Source organism: Lissotriton helveticus, chromosome 9 (genome assembly GCF_964261635.1).
Source record: "Lissotriton helveticus chromosome 9, aLisHel1.1, whole genome shotgun sequence".
Classification (NCBI taxonomy): Eukaryota; Metazoa; Chordata; class Amphibia; order Caudata; family Salamandridae; genus Lissotriton; species Lissotriton helveticus.
Window position 1 is genome coordinate 922,398,666 of NC_136070.1, and position 20,973 is coordinate 922,419,638.

Below are 20,973 nucleotides of genomic sequence, written 5' to 3' on the forward strand. Positions count from 1 at the left end.
TTGTGGTCCTGTTATGTATTCCTCAAGTGAGGCGCCTTGATTCACTCCCCATACAGAAAAATAAAAACCACAAGGACCTTCTCCCACCAGCCAATGCTTGTTTTTCCTTCGCTCATTCGACGTTTCTGCTTCCTTTCCTCCCTGCTCTCTGCCCGACCCCTCTTGGGTACCTGTGGCACTTTGGGGCCCGGCGCATATTTTCACATCCTCTGCAAAAGGACATGCGGTGAAATCAAGACTTGCTGCATCTATGGTTGGTGCCTCTGTCTCCAACGTTACTTGTAAGCTAAATCCATAGAGTGTATTAAGCATCTTATCTGGGAGGGAACACCTCTCAGAAGATATGGAAACCCTTTTTCCGTTCACGTTGGTGCTTTTTTTCAGCTAAGATGTTTACTGCACACTTACAACTTCTTGAAGCCCTATTTTCTGCTATGTGTGCTGGTATTTATAATATGGCTATATCTGGTTTATTCATTATTTTGTGATATAAAGGACTACTTGCAGTCTGAGAGGTTTCAAATGTAGGACATCTGCGAAATTAGTACACATATTATGAATGATATAGCTCCATGCCTGAGGCACTCATACATTTCAAGCCCAAAAATTTAGTTGGCAGCACAGGAGACTAAGTGGTCATGGTTAAATCTGTTTTTGATGTTTGGCTATGACTGGCAGTCGCTTTTTATTCACAGGATGGAATAAGGGAGAGGCCTATTTGTGGATGCATGCTGGTATGTTGTAATGTCAAGCATTTTTTGCATCGGAAGTTGTGCAACATACTTGACCCCGTTACAGAGGTGCAGGCATTTGGCTGTATTTTGAGGGTTTGTCATTTGGAATGGAGAGTGCTTTGTAAAGGAGGTTGTTTCTTGTGATGTTCTGCCTCACTTTACTCAAGACGTGAGCATGGTCAAGTGAGTAGTCCTAAGCAAATGTTTATGAAATAGGTTGTGTAAGGTGGAATTTTCTTCTTCAAAACTTCTGTACAAGTCACTCCTTGAATCTGCATGGTTCTAATGTGATCCCTTCTCCAAAAGATTTGTCAGTAAGCTTGAGAGAGTATGGGTCAATTTGGTTTGTTGTCTCTATCCCAACGCATTTCAAAGTATTGTCTGCTCCTGTGTGTTTATCCCATCTGTAGGGCATATTTAATCTTCACCCTGTCTGTATCGGTTCTTCTGCCCAATTAGTTTCCTATCTTCTGTGCCTTGTGTTCTTTCCCCAGGATAACTTGGCAATATTCTCATGGATCTACTCCTTGTTTCACTGTCATGAGGGGGAATAAGGTGAGAACATCAGGAAGGATCGTATTGGGTCTAGAGATGCAGAAGAGCTTTGTTTGAAATGTTATATTAATATGGTGTTTTTATGAGGCACACGAACCCCAGTTTCTAGCGCGTTATTGTTGCTTCCATGGCTTTAAGTGGAATGAAAAAACAGGGGGTCTTTCAAAGGGGCGTGGTCTGTGAAATTAATGGTGGACTTATAGACACCTAAGCTAAAAACCTGTGCTTAGAATAGTGTAATAGACTGGTATTTTGCTGATTCTGTCATTGCATCCAGATATATAATTCAGCATGTAACACTATACCTACAACAAGCCAGGACCATTGGCTTTGTCAATAATTGTTAGTTGCATGAGCTAAATAAGCAACAACTATGGTTTTGTTGTATATAATATTGAAAATACTTCACTTCTGAAATGATGAGACTATGAAAGGCGAGGTGCTTCGAAGTTACATCAAAGGCAGGAAAGGGTGGTGCTGCAGAGTTTTTCTTTTCACCTGGAGGGTGAGAGCAAAAATGGAGAGCCGTATAGTGGCCCGACTCAGCATCTACTATTTTAGAACTGTCGGTGTGAGAACCGGCAGGACCCTGCCCACTAAAGGCCTGGTTGCTTTGCTGTTTGCAGACCCAATGATGAAACCTTGGCAGTGGCACACTTGGAAGTCGCCTCTAAGTGTCGGAGAAATTGTATGTGCGTGTGTGTGCCTGAGAATTAGATGGTTACACGACCTAGTGTGTAAGATACCAAGCACATTACAGTTACACAACAACATTACATAAGGTGTAGCAGATGCATAGCACTATGGGACGCGAGGTGCTACGTGGAAGGTATATTGGCGGTTGTGCACAAATGGCGGGGATGCAGGTGTTTCTGTCCACACCATGACTGGTGTGGGGTGTCATTTTACTCTAAGCCACTAAAATATAGCAGGGAGGTGCAGTATAATGTGTGACTTATGACTAATACACAGCCGAGCTTGTGAGAAACAGGGTGCCCACGATATTAAAGATGTATACATTGTGTACTGTGAGAGCTAAGCCGCCCGTTGTGTGACAGGTACACAGCGCAGTTTTGTGATGAATTAACAAGTGTGTCAGTGGGTTACACGGTGTCCATGTGACAAATGTTCCGCTCGCTGAAAAGCAGCCCATAGTGTCGGTGCGTTTGACACTTCACTCCCTGTGCGACTGATATATCCATTCGTAAGTTTGTGACATGCACAGTCCAGGGTAACAGATATTTAGCCCACTGTTTACTGGAGATCAGTGCTTAATGTTAGCCGGTGCTTGCAGGTGGGGGCTCACCAGCACTCATTTTTAGACTCCCGGGACTTATTTTTTTATCATCAATTATTGACCCACGTCAAGAGAAAGAAAGGCAGGAAAGGGGGAGGGAGCGTGACAGAAGAGGGAGAAAGGAGGGGTGAAAAAGAACCTGCAGGGGTGAGATAAAGGGGCAAGTGTGTATGGCGGGGGATGAACTCAGCAAAAGATTGAATTAAGTTTAGCCGTCCTTGGTCTTGGGGAACATCTAAAAGCGTTGATGGCATGCTTCCTTAGGCACAGATGCTAATTAGTTTTACAAATTAAGCAGCGCTATAGATTCATGTGAGGTAAACGGGTGCGTGTGGGAGGGATAGACGAAGCTAAGTGTGAGACAGCGCCCGCTTATCAAATTGACAGCCACGGTTTATGATAGATTCGCTCGCAACCCACTATGTCAGTTTCACACCCGTGTGTGTGTGTGTTTTTCTGCAGTTTTACTTAGCGCGAACACGACCCGCAAGCATTGCAGCGCTTTTCATGACCACCAGGTACATTACACAAGAACACATTCATTTTGGTACGCACAGGGTGATTGATTTTGTCTGGTGGTGTAGTGATGGGCACAACTGTCTTAATGCACAGAGCCACAGAGGATGGCAATACATGCACCCATTTCTAAGTTACCTCGGCCGTAAAAGTACATGTGTACTCGTTAAAGTTAGTGTTACCCTAGTGTTTGAAAAATAAATTGTTATCTTTTCATTTCCAGCACCTGGTCAAGCCTGACAACCTGAGACATTAGCGCATTTTGGGCCAATTTTTCGCAAACAAGAGGACTCTAACCTCCTTTGCTGCTCTCTCACCCGAGCCCGGCTACAACCCAGCAAACACCAGTGACCAGTGTTAAAGGTAAGCAAACTGATGCTATATATTTTTTTACATGGGAGTTAGGGCTATGTAGTATGTGGTCACTCTCCAGTGTCTCTTTCAGTGCCTCCAGCAACCACTATGGCACAGAGAGGCAGGAGGCAGTCCGGCTGTATTTTAGCAGTCATTTTGTGGGAAGGGGAGCTGTTGGAGATGTATTTGTATTTGTACTGAAATTTCATATTATTGCACTCCACCTTTTACGTTGTACTTTGATTATTGACAGGTTTATCAGCAAACAACAAGAGGACCCCAACCTCCTTTGCTGCTCTCTCACCCGACTCCGGCTACAACCCAGCAAACACCAGTGACCAGTGTTAAAGGTAAGCAAACTGATGCTATATATTTTTTTACATGGGAGTTAGGGCTATGTAGTATGTGGTCACTCTCCAGTGTCTCTTTCAGTGCCTCCAGCAACCACTATGGCACAGAGAGGCAGGAGGCAGTACGGCTGTATTTTAGCAGTCATTTTGTGGGAAGGGGAGCTGTTGGAGATGTATTTGTATTTGTACTGAAATTTCATATTATTGCACTCCACCTTATACGTTGTATTTTGATTATTGACAGGTTTATCATAAAACAACAAGAGGACCCCAACCTCCATTGCTGCTCTCTCACCCGACCCCGGCTACAACCCAGCAAACACCAGTGACCAGTGTTAAAGGTAAGCAAACTGATGCTATATATTTTTTTACATGGGAGTTAGGGCTATGTAGTATGTGGTCACTCTCCGGTGTCTCTTTCAGTGCCTCCAGCAACCACTATGGCACAGAGAGGCAGGAGGCAGTACGGCTGTATTTTAGCAGTCATTTTGTGGGAAGGGGAGCTGTTGGAGATGTATTTGTATTTGTACTGAAATTTCATATTATTGCACTCCACCTTATACGTTGTATTTTGATTATTGACAGGTTTATCAGCAAACAACAAGAGGACCACAACCTCCTTTGCTGCTCTCTCACCCGACCCCGGCTACAACCCAGCAAACACCAGTGACCAGTGTTAAAGGTAAGCAAACTGATGCTATATATTTTTTTACATGGGAGTTAGGGCTATGTAGTATGTGGTCACTCTCCAGGCCCTGAAGCAGTGTCTCTTTCAGTGCCTCCAGCAACCACTATGGCACAGAGAGGCAGGAGGCAATACAGCTGTATTTTAGCAGTCATTTTGTGGGAAGGGGAGCTGTTGGAGATGTATTTGTATTTGTACTGAAATTTCATATTATTGCACTCCACCTTATACGTTGTATTTTGATTATTGACAGGTTTCTTTAATATATATATTGGTAAGGCCAGCAACACACCATCATGAATACAGTACAAGAGCTGATTGCAAGGTCATTCCAGTCACGGCCACTTGAACAAAAACTACAGATAACGAGGAGGAGCTTGGCGGGCATCCGTGATGGCCGTGTGAGCACAGCGCTCCCCGGACCCCCGCCGCTCCCGGCTTAATATCCTGCTTTAATCCTGATTTTTTGCGAGGATTCGTATAGAGGACGTTGGGCTGATCTACCTGGACCTTTCAGAAACTGATTTGGACATCGGGTGACTGAATTATGTTCAATTGAACTTTTGGGCTCCGCCCTCGAAGTGCGCCCGGGACTGGGTGAGGTTCGGTGGCCGTCTTGGAGTTGAACAACAACGGCAGGGGGATTGGTCTCGTGGGTCCCCTTCTTAAGTTTCGGTTTCGTTTCTGCCTCAGACTGGGACACTGGTGAGAGGGTCGGGCCAGAGCTGTGGCCGGGACACGAGTAGGTTGTCTGGCCCTTGGCTGCACTGTTCCTGGAGTGGGCTGCCTCTATCCTGGTGATACCCCTCTTGTAGTCCTTTGGTCCCGGGGCCTCCATTTCTGGTGCCCGGTCCGTCGACCCTGGTGACTTTAATCGTGACGCATCTTCAAAATGGCGGGCAGAGGGGACCGAGAGACGCGCAAGACGAAGACACCTCTGCGCGGGGGTCCGGTTCAATCTAATGTTATGGATCGTTATACCCACTCTAAAGGGTCCCCCGGAGCTGCCCTGCCCGGTCCCATTGCGTCCGACCAAGTAGTGGATGCGTCGACGGAGCCCTCCTTGCAGGACATCATGGGCGCCATTTCTGGCATGAGGGAATCCATAGGCCAACAGTACGAAACCTTGGCCCACAAACTTGACACTGTGGCAATTGAGGTGACTTTGATTCGAGCCGATCTCTCCAAGACGAACGAAAAGGTAAAGTTGTTGGATATCAAATCATCCAGCCTCACGACGGACGTCTCTGATATTCAGACGGAGATTGGTAATCTCCGTAGGGTGAACGATTTCATGACCCGGCGCTTGGAGGATTTTGAGAACAGGGCACGTCGCTGTAATGTTCGCGTGGTTGGTGTGCCGGAGAATCCAGAACCTCACTCGGTTGATCTCCTGGTTGAAGACCTCATCCAGAACCACCTTTCTCCGTCTGGCCTTAGTAAATTTTTCGCAGTGGAGCGCGCACATCGTGTTCCGGGGGGCCAGGGCAAGCCAGGCGCCCCGCCGAGACCTATTGTTGCAAAGCTTTTCCACTATAGAGATCGGGACGCTATCCTGCAGGCCTCGCGGGTGAAAGGCCCGGTGGCCTTTGAGAATGCCACGGTGAACTTTTATCCGGACTTTTCCCAACAGGTCCAGAAGCAGCGTATGGGATTTCGTGGTGCCAAGAAGCGTCTTAGGGACATGGGGATGCGTTACGCAATGCTATTTCCGACCAGGCTGCGGGTGGAGTATAATGATCGAACTTTCTTCTTTGATCGGCCAGATGCTGTAAATGACTGGCTAGACTCCCTGCCTCATCGACCTCCTGAGACTGAGTCCGAAGCCCACCCGGGCGGTGCCGAGGGTGGCGTAGAGAGCTGAACATTTCATCTTTGACTGATGCCTTGTTTTGTATAACTTCTCCAGGGATGTAAGCCTATGTTCCTCTACCTCACATGTGTTTTGATGTATGATCCTTTTTCTCGACATTGGTTTGATCGGGGGGCGGGTGGGACAGAGCCTTTCCTCCTCCGGGGTCTTTGTGTAGAATAGGGGTTCTTGGGCGACAGGCACACTGCAGGTTGGGGTGGCTTTTTAGCTTTTTGCAGGGGTGCAGGGTGGGGGGTGTTTTCTTGTTACCTGGGGGGTGGGTGGTTGGGAAGTTCGTTGTTTGTGTGTTCTGTGTTCAAGGCGACTTTATTCTGTATCTGGACTGCTTTTTATGGTCATGCTCATTGGTGGGGGGTTTGGGCTTTTTCGGGTGGGATGGGGGGTAGCGGGTTGAGATTTGTTTCGTGGAACGTTAATGGTCTGGGGGATCGTATCAAACGAAGTGTGGTGTTGAAATGTATACGACGTTTATCTCCTGACATTGTTTTCCTGCAGGAGACTCATTTGATAGGCAATGTTTGTCATGCAATGAATAGGTGGGGCTATCGCCTCGTAGCGCATTCGGGGTTTACCTCGGGTTCCAGGGGCGTGGGTATCCTTGTCAGGGCTTCCCTCCCCCTGGCTATTGATGATGTTATTCGGGATGACCGGGGGCGGTATGCTGTTCTTGTGGGTCGATATGAAGGCCGTGCCCTTTCCTTATTAACTGTTTATGTGCCCCCCGGCTTGCAGACTTCTACCTTTTCAGATTTGGGCCGTGTCTTGTTGGACCTCCCTGATAGTACTCTCTTTCTGGCTGGTGATTTTAATTCGGTAGTCTCCGGTCTCCCCGATCGCCACCCCCCTAGGGATACCCCTGCGGCTCAGCAGTGGTTGGGTGGATTTTTGGATACCTTTGGCCTGGTGGATTGCTGGAGGCTTTCGCATCCTACGCAGCTTCAGTACACCTTTCACTCTGGGGCCCATGGGAGTCTGTCTCGGCTGGATTATTTCCTGATGCCTGCGGCTCAGTCCCCAGCGGTGCGTGAGATTGTGCACCTGCCCAGGGGTATCTCTGACCACTCTCCGCTCTGGCTTCGTTTTGAGGTTGGGGTGGAGGCAGTGGGCCGGGTGGCCCCCATTAATCCGTGGTACCTCACCTCCCCCGAGACCCGCACCCTTTTGCTTAAGTCTTTGGACTCGTATTTTCTGGATAACGAGGGGTCGGTTTCCTCTGCTGTGTCCCTATGGGAGGCCTTTAAGACCGTGATTCGTGGGCAGGCCCTCTCCCTTATTGTTGAGGCTAAGAGAGCGAGAAATAGAGAGGTGGTTGATCTTGAGGGGGAGATTTCTGCATTGGAGGGCGGTTTGGAATCTGGTGTCACACCTAAGAAGCTCCATGCCCTGGGTCTGAAACAATTTGCTTATAAGTCCATGGTCACAGATGCCGCCAAAGTGATGTTTCGGGAGCAACAGGGCCGTTTGTATGATGTGGGTGACAAAGCGGGTAAATTGCTGGCATGGCTGGATAAGAAGGAGAGAGCTAATCGTGTGGTACCCGTGATTCAGTCTGCGAGTGGTGTGAGTGTAACGGACCCGATTGGAATAGTTGACCGGTTTGCCGATTACTTCCGTGTGGTGTATACCCCTGTGTCTGTGAGGGATGTGGTTGACTCTCGCCTTTTGTTGCGTGATATAGCCCTGCCCATTGTTTCCGATTTAGACCGTGTGGCGTTGGATTCCCCCTTTACAGTTGATGAGATAGCTACTGCCATCCGTTCCCTCCGTTCGGGCAAAGCATTGGGCCCGAACGGGTTGCCAATCGAATTGTACAAGTTGCGTCCCGATAGGGTGGCTCCGTATCTTCGCGCCATGTTTCTGGAGTCCCGGGAACGGGGTATTCTCCCTTATGATCAGAGACTGGCCACAATAGTTGTCATCCCCAAGGAGGGTAAACCACGTGATCTTTGTTCCTCCTATAGGCCCATATCCCTGCTAAATGTTGAACCCAAGGTATTGGCGAAACTCCTGGCATCCCGTCTCTTGACGGTCATTAGTGACTTGGTCCATCCGGATCAATCTGGATTTATCCCGCATCGCAACACGGCTCTGAACCTGCGTCGTCTTCACGGCGCGGTCGCGGGGGCGGGGCTTCTGACGGAGCCGGCCATTTTGGCATCGTTGGATGCTTCCATGGCCTTCGACACGGTGGAGTGGCCTTATCTTTGGGCGGCTCTTGAGAAATTTGGTTTTGGGCCTGAGTTTATTGGTTGGGTCCGGTTACTGTACGCGGAACCTCTGGCGCAAGTAGTGGTGAATGGTAGGGTCTCGGCTCCTTTCACCCTTGGTAGGGGTACCCGTCAGGGATGCCCCTTGTCTCCGTTACTGTTTGCGCTCGCCATGGAACCATTGGCTGCTTGGCTTCGGTGGGAACCTTCCCTCAAGGGGATCCGCTGGTCTCCGGACTTTGAGGACCGCGTTTCGCTTTACGCGGACGATATCCTTTTATATCTCACCTCCCCGCGTAAATCTCTGTCTGTTCTGTTTGACGTTCTTGCTTCCTTTGGAGCCGATTCGGGCCTTGTTATTAACTGGACCAAGTCCTGTGTATATGTTCTTTCCGGGGTTTTTCCCCCCTTACCGAGCAGACTTCCTATTCAGGTGGTCCACTCGGGTTTCAAGTATTTAGGGATTTTTATTACGTTGGACCCGACGCTCCGCTTTGAGCGTAATCTCCTCCCACCGTTGCTTAGATTGCGCCTGGATGTGGCCCATTGGCGTAAGCTTCCTTTGTCTCCTTTGGGCAGGGCGGCTCTGTTTAAAATGATGTCCTTGCCGCGATTCCTTTACGCGCTCCAAAACTCCTATGACGCTATTCCTAAGACCTATTTTCAAGAGATTGAGAGTCTTCAACAGCAATTGATATGGGATGGGCGTCCGCGTATTGCGCTCGCAAAGCTCACCATCCCTTGGTATGACGGGGGCATGGCGCTCCCCGATATCAAGCGATATTACTGGGCTTCCCAGTTGTCTGCCATTAATCACGTGATGTTTTCCCCGGGTCGTAATCCTGGATTCGAGATGGACAGATTCCAGCTCCCGGGTGGGGACTTTACTAGAGCACTTTATTCTCGATCGGCCGGGCGCCATCTTGTGGGCCCATCCAAGATCGCAGTAACTGTATGGCGAGCTGCGAATGTGAGTTTGGGGTGGGAGGATCGCTTGACGTTGGCGACGCCGCTTTATGCCTCGGAACGTTTGGGCGGACTTTGGTCTACCAAGGGTTTCGACCGCTGGGATATGATTGGGATTTGTAAGGTGGGTGATGTGTGCTCGAACGGTTGTGTGAAGTCGTTCCAGGCCCTCCAGGCGGAATATGGTTTGAGTGGTAGAGAATTTTTTCGCTACCTGCAGGTCCGGCACGCCCTTGCCTCAGTTTTGGTTCCTGATGAGGCCCTGCCTGAATCTTCCCCCCTCGAGGACCGTGTCCTTGATGGGCATCTTCCCGATAGTACTATTTCTCTGATTTACAAGAAATTGATCAATAATCGGGCGGACTTATTGGTCCGACTTCGGGAGGCTTGGGTTGGCGATGGGTTGGAACTGGACGACGAGGATTGGCAGTCGGCACTCTCTTCTCCCAAGGAGGTGGCCATTCCTGCCCGTCTCCGTTTGGTTCAACTCAAGATTCTTCATCGAGTTTATGTCACGGGTCCGCGTCTGGTGACGATGGGCTTTTCTTCTGATGGGCTATGTAAGCGTGGTTGTGGTTTGAGTGCGACCTTTTTACATATCCTTTGGGAGTGCCCGGTTGTAGTGGCTTACTGGACTGCTGTGCTTGAGGTGATGACTGCTGTGACTGGTGTTGCCCTGCGGCCGGAGCCACGACGATGTCTGTTGAATGTGTGGGAGCCCACTGACTACTCTGTGGCCCAGACCAGATGGGCTACCCTGGGATACATGATTGCGAAGCGGGATGTTGCGCAACTCTGGGGCGCTTCCAGGCCCCCTGAGGTCTCGAAGTGGGAAGACAACATGGACTGGTCCATGTTTCGTGAGAAGACGGTTTATGTGGCCAGGGGCAGACCCAGGGCGTGGACGAAGGTTTGGGGCCAGTGGAATGATTATCGTGGGGATATTTGCACCCCTCCCCTTGTAGGCACTGCTGAGATTGGCCTATCTCCCTAGACGTGCGTTCCCGGAACCTTCCCATACGGGTTTTTTCTATATTTCCGGTTCTCCCCGCTGCTCCCCTCCCCCCCTCCCCGACTTGATTGGAGCCTCCGGGCTCTGGGTGTGTTCTCCTGATCGTGTACCGTCCCCTCCGCTCTTTGGGCTGACCTTATTTATCGTGCATTCGCCTTTTAGTGTTTGTTTTTCTTTTGTACAATAAAAATACAAGTTGCTTTGTGATATATGTAGAGTAATGCTTTGTGCTCGAGCTGTACCTGACCACGGGTGTACATTTCTATTTCATGCATTGTGCCTTGTTATTAGCGGCCAGCCCGTGCGGTTGTAGGCCCATTCTTGTACTTCTCTATGCTTGCTCCAATAAAGGTTTAAAAAAAAAAAAAAAAGAAAAAACTACAGATAAAGCAATTAGGACCTCATCAGCCTGAAATAAACCTACAGCAAACTACCCAGGACAGAGGAAAAATGTCAAAACGTACATTCTCAAATGCCTGGTACAAAAAAGCTGATTGGCTTACAGGGTGCCCTATAAAAAATTCTCTGTTCTGCTTCCCCTGCTTGCTGTTGTCTTTTCTTGGACACGGCAAGGAATGGTAGACCTGAAGCACATCGCTGAAAAAATAAAGAAGCATGCGCTCACAAGAAATCATCTGGAAAACCTGACAAGACTGGGAATGTTGGGGGAAGACGCACCAATTGAGCAGCAGATAAATGATGCATATCGCAAATCCATTCAAAAACACAATGAAGCTGTTGATAGGAACAGACAAAATCTATCCAGGATCATTGATTGCATTCGTTTCTGTGGTGCTTTCGAACTGGCATTGTGAGGCCATGACGAATCAGAAACTTCCTCAAAACCTGGGATCTTCCGAGGCCTAGTGGATTTAATGTCAACCATAGACAAGGATTTGGAAACACATTTAGCACGTGCTACAGTCTTTAAGGGCGCCTCTAATACAATACAAAATGAACTCCTTGACTGTATGCTCGAAATTATAAAAAGCCATATTGTGCAAGAGTTGCGAAACACAGACTTTGTGGCTATTCAGGCTGATGACACCACTGATGTGGCCACTAAAACACAGTCCGTGTTAGTGTTTCGGTACCTTGACAGTGACAGAAACATTGTGGAGCGGTTTTATGGTTTCACACATTTAAAAGACTCTAGTGCAGCAACCATCACTGAAGCTATACTGTGTCAACTGGACTTAATTTTCCCGGACCTGCCTCAAAAACAAAAACTTATCGCACAAAGCTATGATGGTGCGTCCGTAATGAGTGGAAACCTTGGTGGAGTACGGAAACGAATTCGAGATGTGTACCCTAATGCTCATTTTGTGCACTGTTACGCCCACCAACTCAATCTTATTATGCAACAGGCGGTATCAAAGATCAGAGAGACACGAGTTTTCTTTCAGGATATCGAAGGCATAGCAGCATTCTTCACACGTTCCCCCAAAAGAACAGAAGCCCTTCATGAGATTGTGGACAAAAGCGTACCAAGGGGATCCTCAACTCGTTGGAACTTTCACATTCGTACAGTCAACTTAATCTTTGAAGAGAGGGAGTGCCTTGAGAAATGTTTTGTCCCCATATCATCCAGAGAAGGCTTTGATCGCACAAGTCAGAATGAAGCCCATGGCTTTCTTAGAACACTACAAGACAAAGAGTTTCAGTTCTTACTGTTTTTATTTCATGACATAATGTCTCATGTTGATGGGTTATACGATCAGTTACAACGAAAAGACATAGATACTGTCTCTGTGAAAGCCGTTACATCTGCATTTGTACAAAAGATAATGGAAGTGAGAGATGGGGTTGACGATTTGGAGAGCAAACTGCCGGAGCATTCTATTTTTGCAAACCGCAGACAAAACATCACCTCTCTGGTTCGAATTGGAAAGGAGATCTGTGACATTGTAATTGTGCAGGCAAAAGAACGTTTTTCATTCACAAAACATTTGGTGACTGCCACTTTATTGCAAAGTAAAGAGTTTGCACGATATGATGAATCCTTCCCTGAGCGTGCTCTGAATCAGGCTGCGGAAGCATAGCCTATGCTCAAAAAAGAGCAGTTGAGAACTGAGTTAACTGTACTCTACGGAATGCCTGTGTACCGGAAGGCCACAAGCGCCTTGAGTTTGCTGAGGTTAATTCATAAACTGCATATGGAAAACTCACTTACAGAGACAGTGACTTTACTCAAAATTGTGATTACGACTCCAATGACAACAGTAGAAGCTGAACGATGTTTTTCAGCCTTAAAGCGTATAAAGACATTCCTCAGAAACACCATGCTAGAGGAAAGACTAAATGCTTTGGCGATGCTGTCTGTAGAGAGCAAGCTAGTCCAAAAGATACCGGACTTCAATATGCAAGTAAATGACAAGTTTGCTACACTGAAAGACAGACGTGCGGATTTCATTTACAAAAAGTGAATGCTGCTACTTGTTGGTTGAATACAAAAAATTCTGATTGAGGTAAGAAATGCATTGTTATCTCTGTTTTTAAAAGTTTTGTAGTGTTTGTTCTATTTGGAGACTACACAGATTTGCTCACCTTTGTTCACTGGCCGGACCTGTCTCCCGCAGGGTGAATGATTCGTTGCTTGTGTTGCCTATCAAACCTTTCCCCTTGGCAAATTGCGAAAACCTTTATACCATTTATGTTTGGGGTACTTGCGTGGACCTATGTGAAGTGTGTACAAAGCTCAGCTCAACCAGAATCACGGTAACAGCGCATTGCGCTGCCTCTTTTATATTCAGTATATTGTAAGACTGTTTTTCTTCCCCCGCCTTTCCTTGTTTTGTTTCCCTGTTTTCCCCTTGCTTGCCATTCGTTACTCTAGAGTCTAATATTCAGTATATTGTAAGACTGTTTTTCTTCCCCCGCCTTTCCTTGTTTTGTTTCCCTGTTTTCCCCTTGCGTGCCATTCGTTACTCTAGAGTCTAATAGAGTCGGAAGGCCGTAGGGGAAGACTGTGGACTTTTCTTCAAGTTCCTGACGCTCCTGCGGAACGAACCTGGCAACCATTACACTGCTGTGTAACTTCTTCTACTCTTAGAGCTGAGATTTCCATGAAAGTCTTATAGTCTGAATTCAGCACCTAAGCATAATAGGACAGAATGTATGAAGCTCTGTGGTAATACTGAATAAGCAGCTACCTATGTTATGCCATCTATTAATGTAATAACTGCACTTTCACAATTGCTTTATTAACCTTCCTGCTTTCTCAAATTTGCTTGAAAATGCACGATTTTTCTTCTTTTTTTTCAAAATTTTCTTGTGGGGGGGTAACCTTCCTACACATAAACAATCCAGGATGTTTTGGTTTTTCGGTGTGTGCTGCACAAGGCAGCACACATGGAAAAAGCAAAACCGAGGAGAAATAAACAATTTGTCCGCGTTTTGCCATCTTACGACCAGGTACTTCGTGGTCTTAATTTTGGCGCTGCTACCTGTTTACGCTGCCCTCTTAAATAGGTGGTAGCGTAAAAAACAATGGGTGTGGCGGTTCAACACCCACCGCAACACCCACTGCCCACCCCTTTCACGCTAAGCATAGCATGAAAGGGGGCCTTATTTACAAGCAGCATTAAGCCAAGTTAAGTGGCTTAATGCTGCCTTGTAAATAAGGTGCGGTCTCTGTCGCCACCGCAACATCACTGAAAGTGATGCTGGGGTGGCGATAGGGGCTTGTAAATATGCCCCTGTGTTGGGTAATACATGATGTAAAAGCATTGCTTCCTGAGAAATATGTTTGCTAAGAACTTGAATGTCAGATCAGTGCAACCTGACAGATAACTCTTTTGCCTGGAAAGTTTATGAAACCTGAACTATAGGTCTGCTATTTAAAGAGTAAGACCCAAAAGAGCTGAATGGCTTGTAGGGAAGATCTGTTAAAAGCTAACACTAATAAAATGTAGCAAACTTGAGCTAGGCTGAGCCTGTATGAAGTTTCAGTCTGTTATTGTGTTTTAAACTGCGGCACAGCTCTCGGGCGACTGGGTGTGCATGTTCTGTCTCTAAATAAATAGCTCTGCAGTCAAAAACAAGAGTTTGTAAATCTGTGTCACCTGTGGAAAAGGTTGAGTCAAGCTTGAGGATTTTCCCACGCAATATAATTCAGTACCATTAGGTAAATGGACATTCCAAGATGGCGCCCGCTTTACAGAGTAATTCCGCCGTCCAATAATAATAGTTGAAAGTTCCGGTTCCGGTTGATTCGCAAACCAGCGTTTGCTGCAGCCGAACCGAGGAGAAGTAACAACTCCTTAATCTCGCCACTATCTAGTGAGTAAAAAAATGTTTTAAATAAATTTAGAATAACGATATGACATATTGTAGGAAGGTAGATCCCTGACTATGGTTGCCCCCAACTTTTTGCCTGGTGTTTTGCTGGTTTTCTGACTTAGTTGACCTGGGGCCCTGCTATTCAGGACCCCAGGCCTACTGCTCTCTCTGTAAAATGGATTCCATGTACCTTAGGTACATATCTAAATTGGATACTGAGTCACCTTATCAGTCCCTGTACAGTGTACCTTAGGTACCCAGGGCATAGGTGTACCCAGGGCCTACCAGGGGCTGCAGCATGTATTATGCCACCCCTGGCTGGCCATCCAAATCTGACACAACTGGCTGCACGACATCTGGGGCAAGGTGGTGTAATCACCCTTTGCTTTAGATATAGTATACCTATATCTAACCCTAAAAATGGACACACAGATCTCCTATCAGTCACTCCTATGGCAGGCCTTAACAATCCTGAAGGCAGAGTGCTTGGAATCGTGTGAGATGGTGCTCTGGCATGAGCTGAGCCTGTCTGCGGCTTTCGGGATCCATCCCTTAGCCGTTTCCATGATATCGCATACCATATACTCTTAAGTGCATTATAATCCTCGCGGTTATATGCCAACTCTGGTATCGCTTTATCAAAACATGTCGAGTAAGGTGTCATACGAATTGGAATACTAACCCCTCGCCAATTCTGGCGACGGGGTTAGCATTCCACCCTTCTAGAGGGACACGACATGTATGTAACCCCTAACCCCGGTTAAAGTCAGACAGAGCCTTAGCATCCACAAAATGGATGCTGCCACCGAGACACAAGTCTGCCCTCCTGCTGCTGGGAGTCCTCCCAGAGCAGGAGATAAGGACAAAGGGTTTCCTGCCAGGGGCGGTGCCAGCACCGTCCCAGACAGGGTTTTGTGTATTGTAGGTAGGCAGGGCTTTAGAGGAAGGTGACTGCACGTGGCACCCCGGTGCTCACTGTGCATAGGCTGGCTGGAACCAGTTCCAGGGTCACTCCAGACCCTGTGCTGGGGAAAAGCCCGCCAAGGAAGTGGGTGTAACCACCCCCCTCCTAGTCCCACCCATAGGGCAGGACTTAGTCGCGTGCCAGCCCCTTTTCACAGGATAAAGGTAGGAACTGGCCCCCTTCCAAATCAGATCATCTTTGAATCCTGAAACTACTTTCCACGAAAGGAACTCAAGACTTCTTCCTAAGATTTCTCCCTTGTGACTAAGGAGTAGTCACCCTGCATCCGCAGGCACCATCTTAAGAACACTGCGGTCTGCTGCAAGTCTCTCCTCCGGATCAAGACTGCCCAGCTCGACGAGAACCGGCTTCCCTGGCACCTCTGACCTCTACCTGCATCATCAGTCACGCTGAGATTCGTGGGTGTGACGAGACCTCGAGGGACCGGCCATCTTCAAGACTGCACGACTTCTTTCCAGCAAGCCCGCCGAGTAATTTCCTGGTGAGTGCTTTGGGGTCCGAGAAGCCCCGACCCTGAGCAGCTCCAGCACCGAAGTGCAGCCTCCCAGCATCTCCACGATCAGCGTGGGGCCCTTCTGCTTTTTGCTGCTCACCGCGTTGTTTGGCTACTAGCCCGCTGGCTTGTGGCCTTCTGAACGACGCCCGACGACATTTCTACTGCTGGTCTGGTTGCTCCAGGCTGGCCCTTGCTCCCTTCCAAAAGAGGAGCACCCCGGACCCTCCTGGTCCACTCAAGACGCCATTTTGAGTCCACCGCGTGGGCTTGAATTAGCCAAGGCTTGTTGCCCAATCCTGGGTAACTTCGACGCCGACAGCTTCATCCATCGTGGGACAGCTCGCCTCTCCATCCTGGTCGCCGACAACGCCTCCTGGTCCGTGAGATCTGCAGAGCCAGCGTCGCCCACTCACCTAGTCGAGGTGACTTCGCCCGGTGCCATCCTGGTGCCCACTTAATCACTGGCTAGTGATTCAAGAACTTGGTCCCCTCTGCTTTCAGGTTTTCTTCTTCCTTGATCCAGGCTTGGATCCATCGAACTTTTCTTCACTGGTCGCCTGCCAGCAACTTCCTTCTTCCAGGCTCCTGGTCCGGCAACGAGATCGCCGACGTCTTTTCAGACCTATGCAGCTGCAGCCCCTGGGCTAGGTAACTTCGGCACTTCGGTGTCCCAGCATAGCCTCACTATCCTAGGGTCAGGATCCACTGCCTTTACTAGCCTCCATAGACTTTGTCCCGCATCCCGCGTGAGAGTGCACACTCTGCACCCGAGTCCCCTAGGTCTCCTAGAAATAATCTAACGATTCTATAGTCAAGTCCTAGCGATTCCAAAGCCTATTAGTACTGTACTTACCTGCTAGTAATTTCGCATTCCACTTTTTAAGTATATGGTTTTTCGTGCCCCTCGGGCATTTGTGTATAACGTGCTAACTTAAGTATTTTCGTAAGAGTTTTGTTGTGTGCCTAGCACCCTGTCCTCATAAAGAGTACAGGGTTGTTGTGATTCTAATAAATACACTGTTTATTTTCATAACACTTGTGTGGTGTCCTTTCACTGGGTGTTCAAGGGGTAATGTGATGGTAAAACAGCTGGCTTAACACGCCCTCTAGAGTCTTAGCCTTAGACTGCTCGTATCCATGCTACTAGGATAGCTGGTCTATAAGGTTGACTTACAACCAATCATCAATAAGGGTTGTTTGGACTGATATATAGTGATCACTAGAATAGTGAACACTGCACATCAGGCCAACTTCTCACATTGGTGAGCAGCGGTTGGGATTTGAGCTTGCTGTTGTTTTACCACACATGCCCTAAGAATATCTTGTGAAAGATCACATAAGTACTAAAGGTACATATAACTTAGCTTAGAATACTCTGAGTTCTACTGAACCAGCTGTTGTAGCTCCTAGGGCCTAGCACACCCTAAACTACAACTCTAGCAAGGGATCAGTAGGCAAACATATAGTGTAGGTAAGTGCACCACTTACACCTCACTAGAAAAGCATGTCTACCCAGGGAGAATCTACTGAGACTCCCCTGGTCAGTGTTGACCCTCCACAGGTCACTTCAAGATATGCAGCTCTCAGTTTCCAGGAGATGAGACAAATCTGTGTCTCCAGGAAACTGAAGCAGGGGTCTAACCCCACCACTCCCTTTCTGATAGGTCTCTTAGAGACATATGATGCCAGAAAGCTTTCTCAGTTACATGAGAACATGCCAGCCTTAGAGGGAACCTCTGGGGATCCAGACCTCCCCAACACTGCTACTGCAGTTGAGGAGGAGGAGGATCAGGAGGAACTCTCTGGGGATGAGGTAGACAAAGGTCTTGAGGTAGTCAGAAGGCTAACCAGGGCCAACTTAGACTTACTTGGGCTAGGATCTGGGGGACCCCCAGTACTAACCCGAAGTGGGCCTAACCTTGGAGTTAGGAGAGATAGATCTCTTTCTAGGGACTCCAATAGATCTCTGCACTCTAATGCCTCTTCTCAGGGGAGAAGGAATCCTCCACAGAGGAGATTTACTTCCCCTCAGAGAAAGGAGCATGAAGCTAGGATGAGACAAGCTGAACTGAGGATTGAAAGGGAAGAAATTGCCCTGGCCAAAGAGAAGCTTGCCCTGGCAAGAGAGCAGCAGATGAGTGGGTTAGCTCCCACTGGTGGCAGCAATCTCCCAAGAGATAGAGAGAAGGGTTTAGATACTAAACACCTGACTAAAATAGTGCCCCCCTTTAAGCAAGGGGATGATATCCAGAAATGGATGGCTGCTCTGGAGAGGGCCTGCACTGTGCAGGGCATTCCCCAGAGTCAGTGGGCAGCTATACTGTGGCTCTCCTTTGATGGTAAAGGTAGAGATAAGCTCCTCACTACAAGAGTGGAGGATGCTAATGATTACCAGGTCCTGAAAAATGCACTGGTTGATGGGTTTGGCTTAACCACTGAGCAGTACAGGTTGCTGTTCAGGGATACCCAGAAAACTCAGTCTCAGGACTGGTCTGACTTTGTTGATTGTGCCACTAAGGCTTTGGAAGGCTGGCTACTGGGTAGCAAGGTTACTGACTTCACAGGATTATATAATCTTATTATGAGAGAGCAAGTCTTAAATAATTGTCAGAACCAGTTATTACACCAGCACCTGGTAGACTCTGATCTGACCTCTCCACAAGAATTGGGTAAGAGGGCAGACAAATGGGTCAGAACCAGGATTAGGCCCAAGAACCAAGGTGGTGACCAGAAAAAGGAATCAACCAAGCCTCAAGAGAAGGGTGGGAATAAATCTACAGATCAAACCACATCAGGGCCCCAAAAATCCTCTGAAGGGGGTGGGTCCCAGAATCCTTCCAACAACCAGAAGAAACCTTATTGTTATCCCTGTAAACAGGTGGGTCACTTAAAAACTGACAGCAGTTGCCCAAAGAATAACAATAAGGAAAACATACCCCCAAGTAACATTCCCAAACCTCCTGTTACTACTAGTAGTAATCCCCCAGGTGGTGGGAGTGCCCCCAAGAATTTGGGTGCATTTACTTTGGGAGTTCCTGGGGACTCTGGCCTAACCAGGTCCCCAAACTTAGATACTCTTGTCTGTGAGACTGGCATGGGGTTTGCCAACTTCACAACTTGTCCCAACACTTTGGGCAAGTACAGACAGGAGCCCCTCATCAATGGTATAAAAGTTGAGGCCTATAGAGACACAGGGGCTAGCATCACTATGGTGACTGAGAGTCTAGTCCCCTCAAGGCAACTTTTACCTGGTGCCACATACCAGGTGACCAATATTGATGGAGTGCAGAGAGATCATCCCATGGCAGTGGTCAATCTCAGCTGGGGAGGTGTCACTGGCCACAAGAGAGTGGCAGTGTCACCAAACTTGCCTGTAGATTGCCTACTGGGGAATGATTTAGAGCTCTCAGCCTGGGCTGAAGTTGAGCAAGAAACCCATTCTAAAATGGTAAATACCCATGGTAAGGTTAGTGGAGCAGTGATAGCCACAGCCCCAGTCCAAGATGTCCTCCCTGAACAGGTCAGGAGGGTTGTGCCAGTCACAACCCAATCTCAGACAACTTCCTTCCCAGAACAGGTTGTCAAGGCTGTCATGGTAACAGCCCACACCCAAACTGAGCCCCCTCCTGAAAAGGTTGGGAGAGTTGTGATGGCCACAGCTCAAACTCAGACAGATGATAGTGTTGTGAAGCCTGAAACTATGGATCACTCCACTCAGACAGAGAGCATTGAGGAGGAGGAGAAATCTCCCTCCCACCAGACTTTAGGAAAGGGTCAGCCTCCTCAGGGAACTGATCTGACCCCTTGTGAAGAAACTGCCACAGAGGTAGTCAGGCCTAGCCTGGCAGAACCCCTGATGTCAGTGGACCCTTCCAAGGTGGGACCCAGTCTGGAGCAGGTAACCTGCCCCTCTCTACCCTGCCTCAGTCAGCCCAGGGCTGTAGAGGTCAGGGAGGCCAGTGTTGGACCCCAAAGGGCCCCCTGTCCAAAAGAATTCCCAAATCAGCAGATTAAGGGCACTGAAGCTAGTAGTCCTAGCCAAGTGAAAATAAAACAAACTCCTGAGGGATCCCCCTTAAATTTAGTTAGGGACCTCCCACAGATGGACACTGTGGGCACAGCCAAACTTGGGACCTGAAGGCCCCAGACCTGACCTGTCCCTCCAGTAAGCCAAACAGAGGGACCCAACCTCCAGCTGTAGGTAGCCAGAGGTTGACCCTGAGAGCCCAAAACAACTCAGTCTTGGAAAGAAAGGCCTCTATGGTGGATAGTGATTGGAGGAAGCTGAGCCCAAAATTAGTGGAGCCTCACTTCAGTACTCCATTTCAGCACCAGCCTTTTACTTTGCCAAAACACACCACAGGTAGAGATTCCCTATGGTGGAGACCCTCAGACACCCTTAGGGTGAGGGATTGCTTAGTGGACCATGAGATAGGGGGTAACCATGCCAGTGCTGGTACTTCCTTATATGGCCACTCAGGCAATATAGGCTTACCTGGCAAGGCTAGCCTTATCTCCTTTCGTTTGGGGGGGGGTTATGTAGGAAGGTAGATCCCTGACTATGGTTGCCCCCAACTTTTTGCCTGGTGTTTTGCTGGTTTTCTGACTTAGTTGACCTGGGGCCCTGCTATTCAGGACCCCAGGCCTACTGCTCTCTCTGTA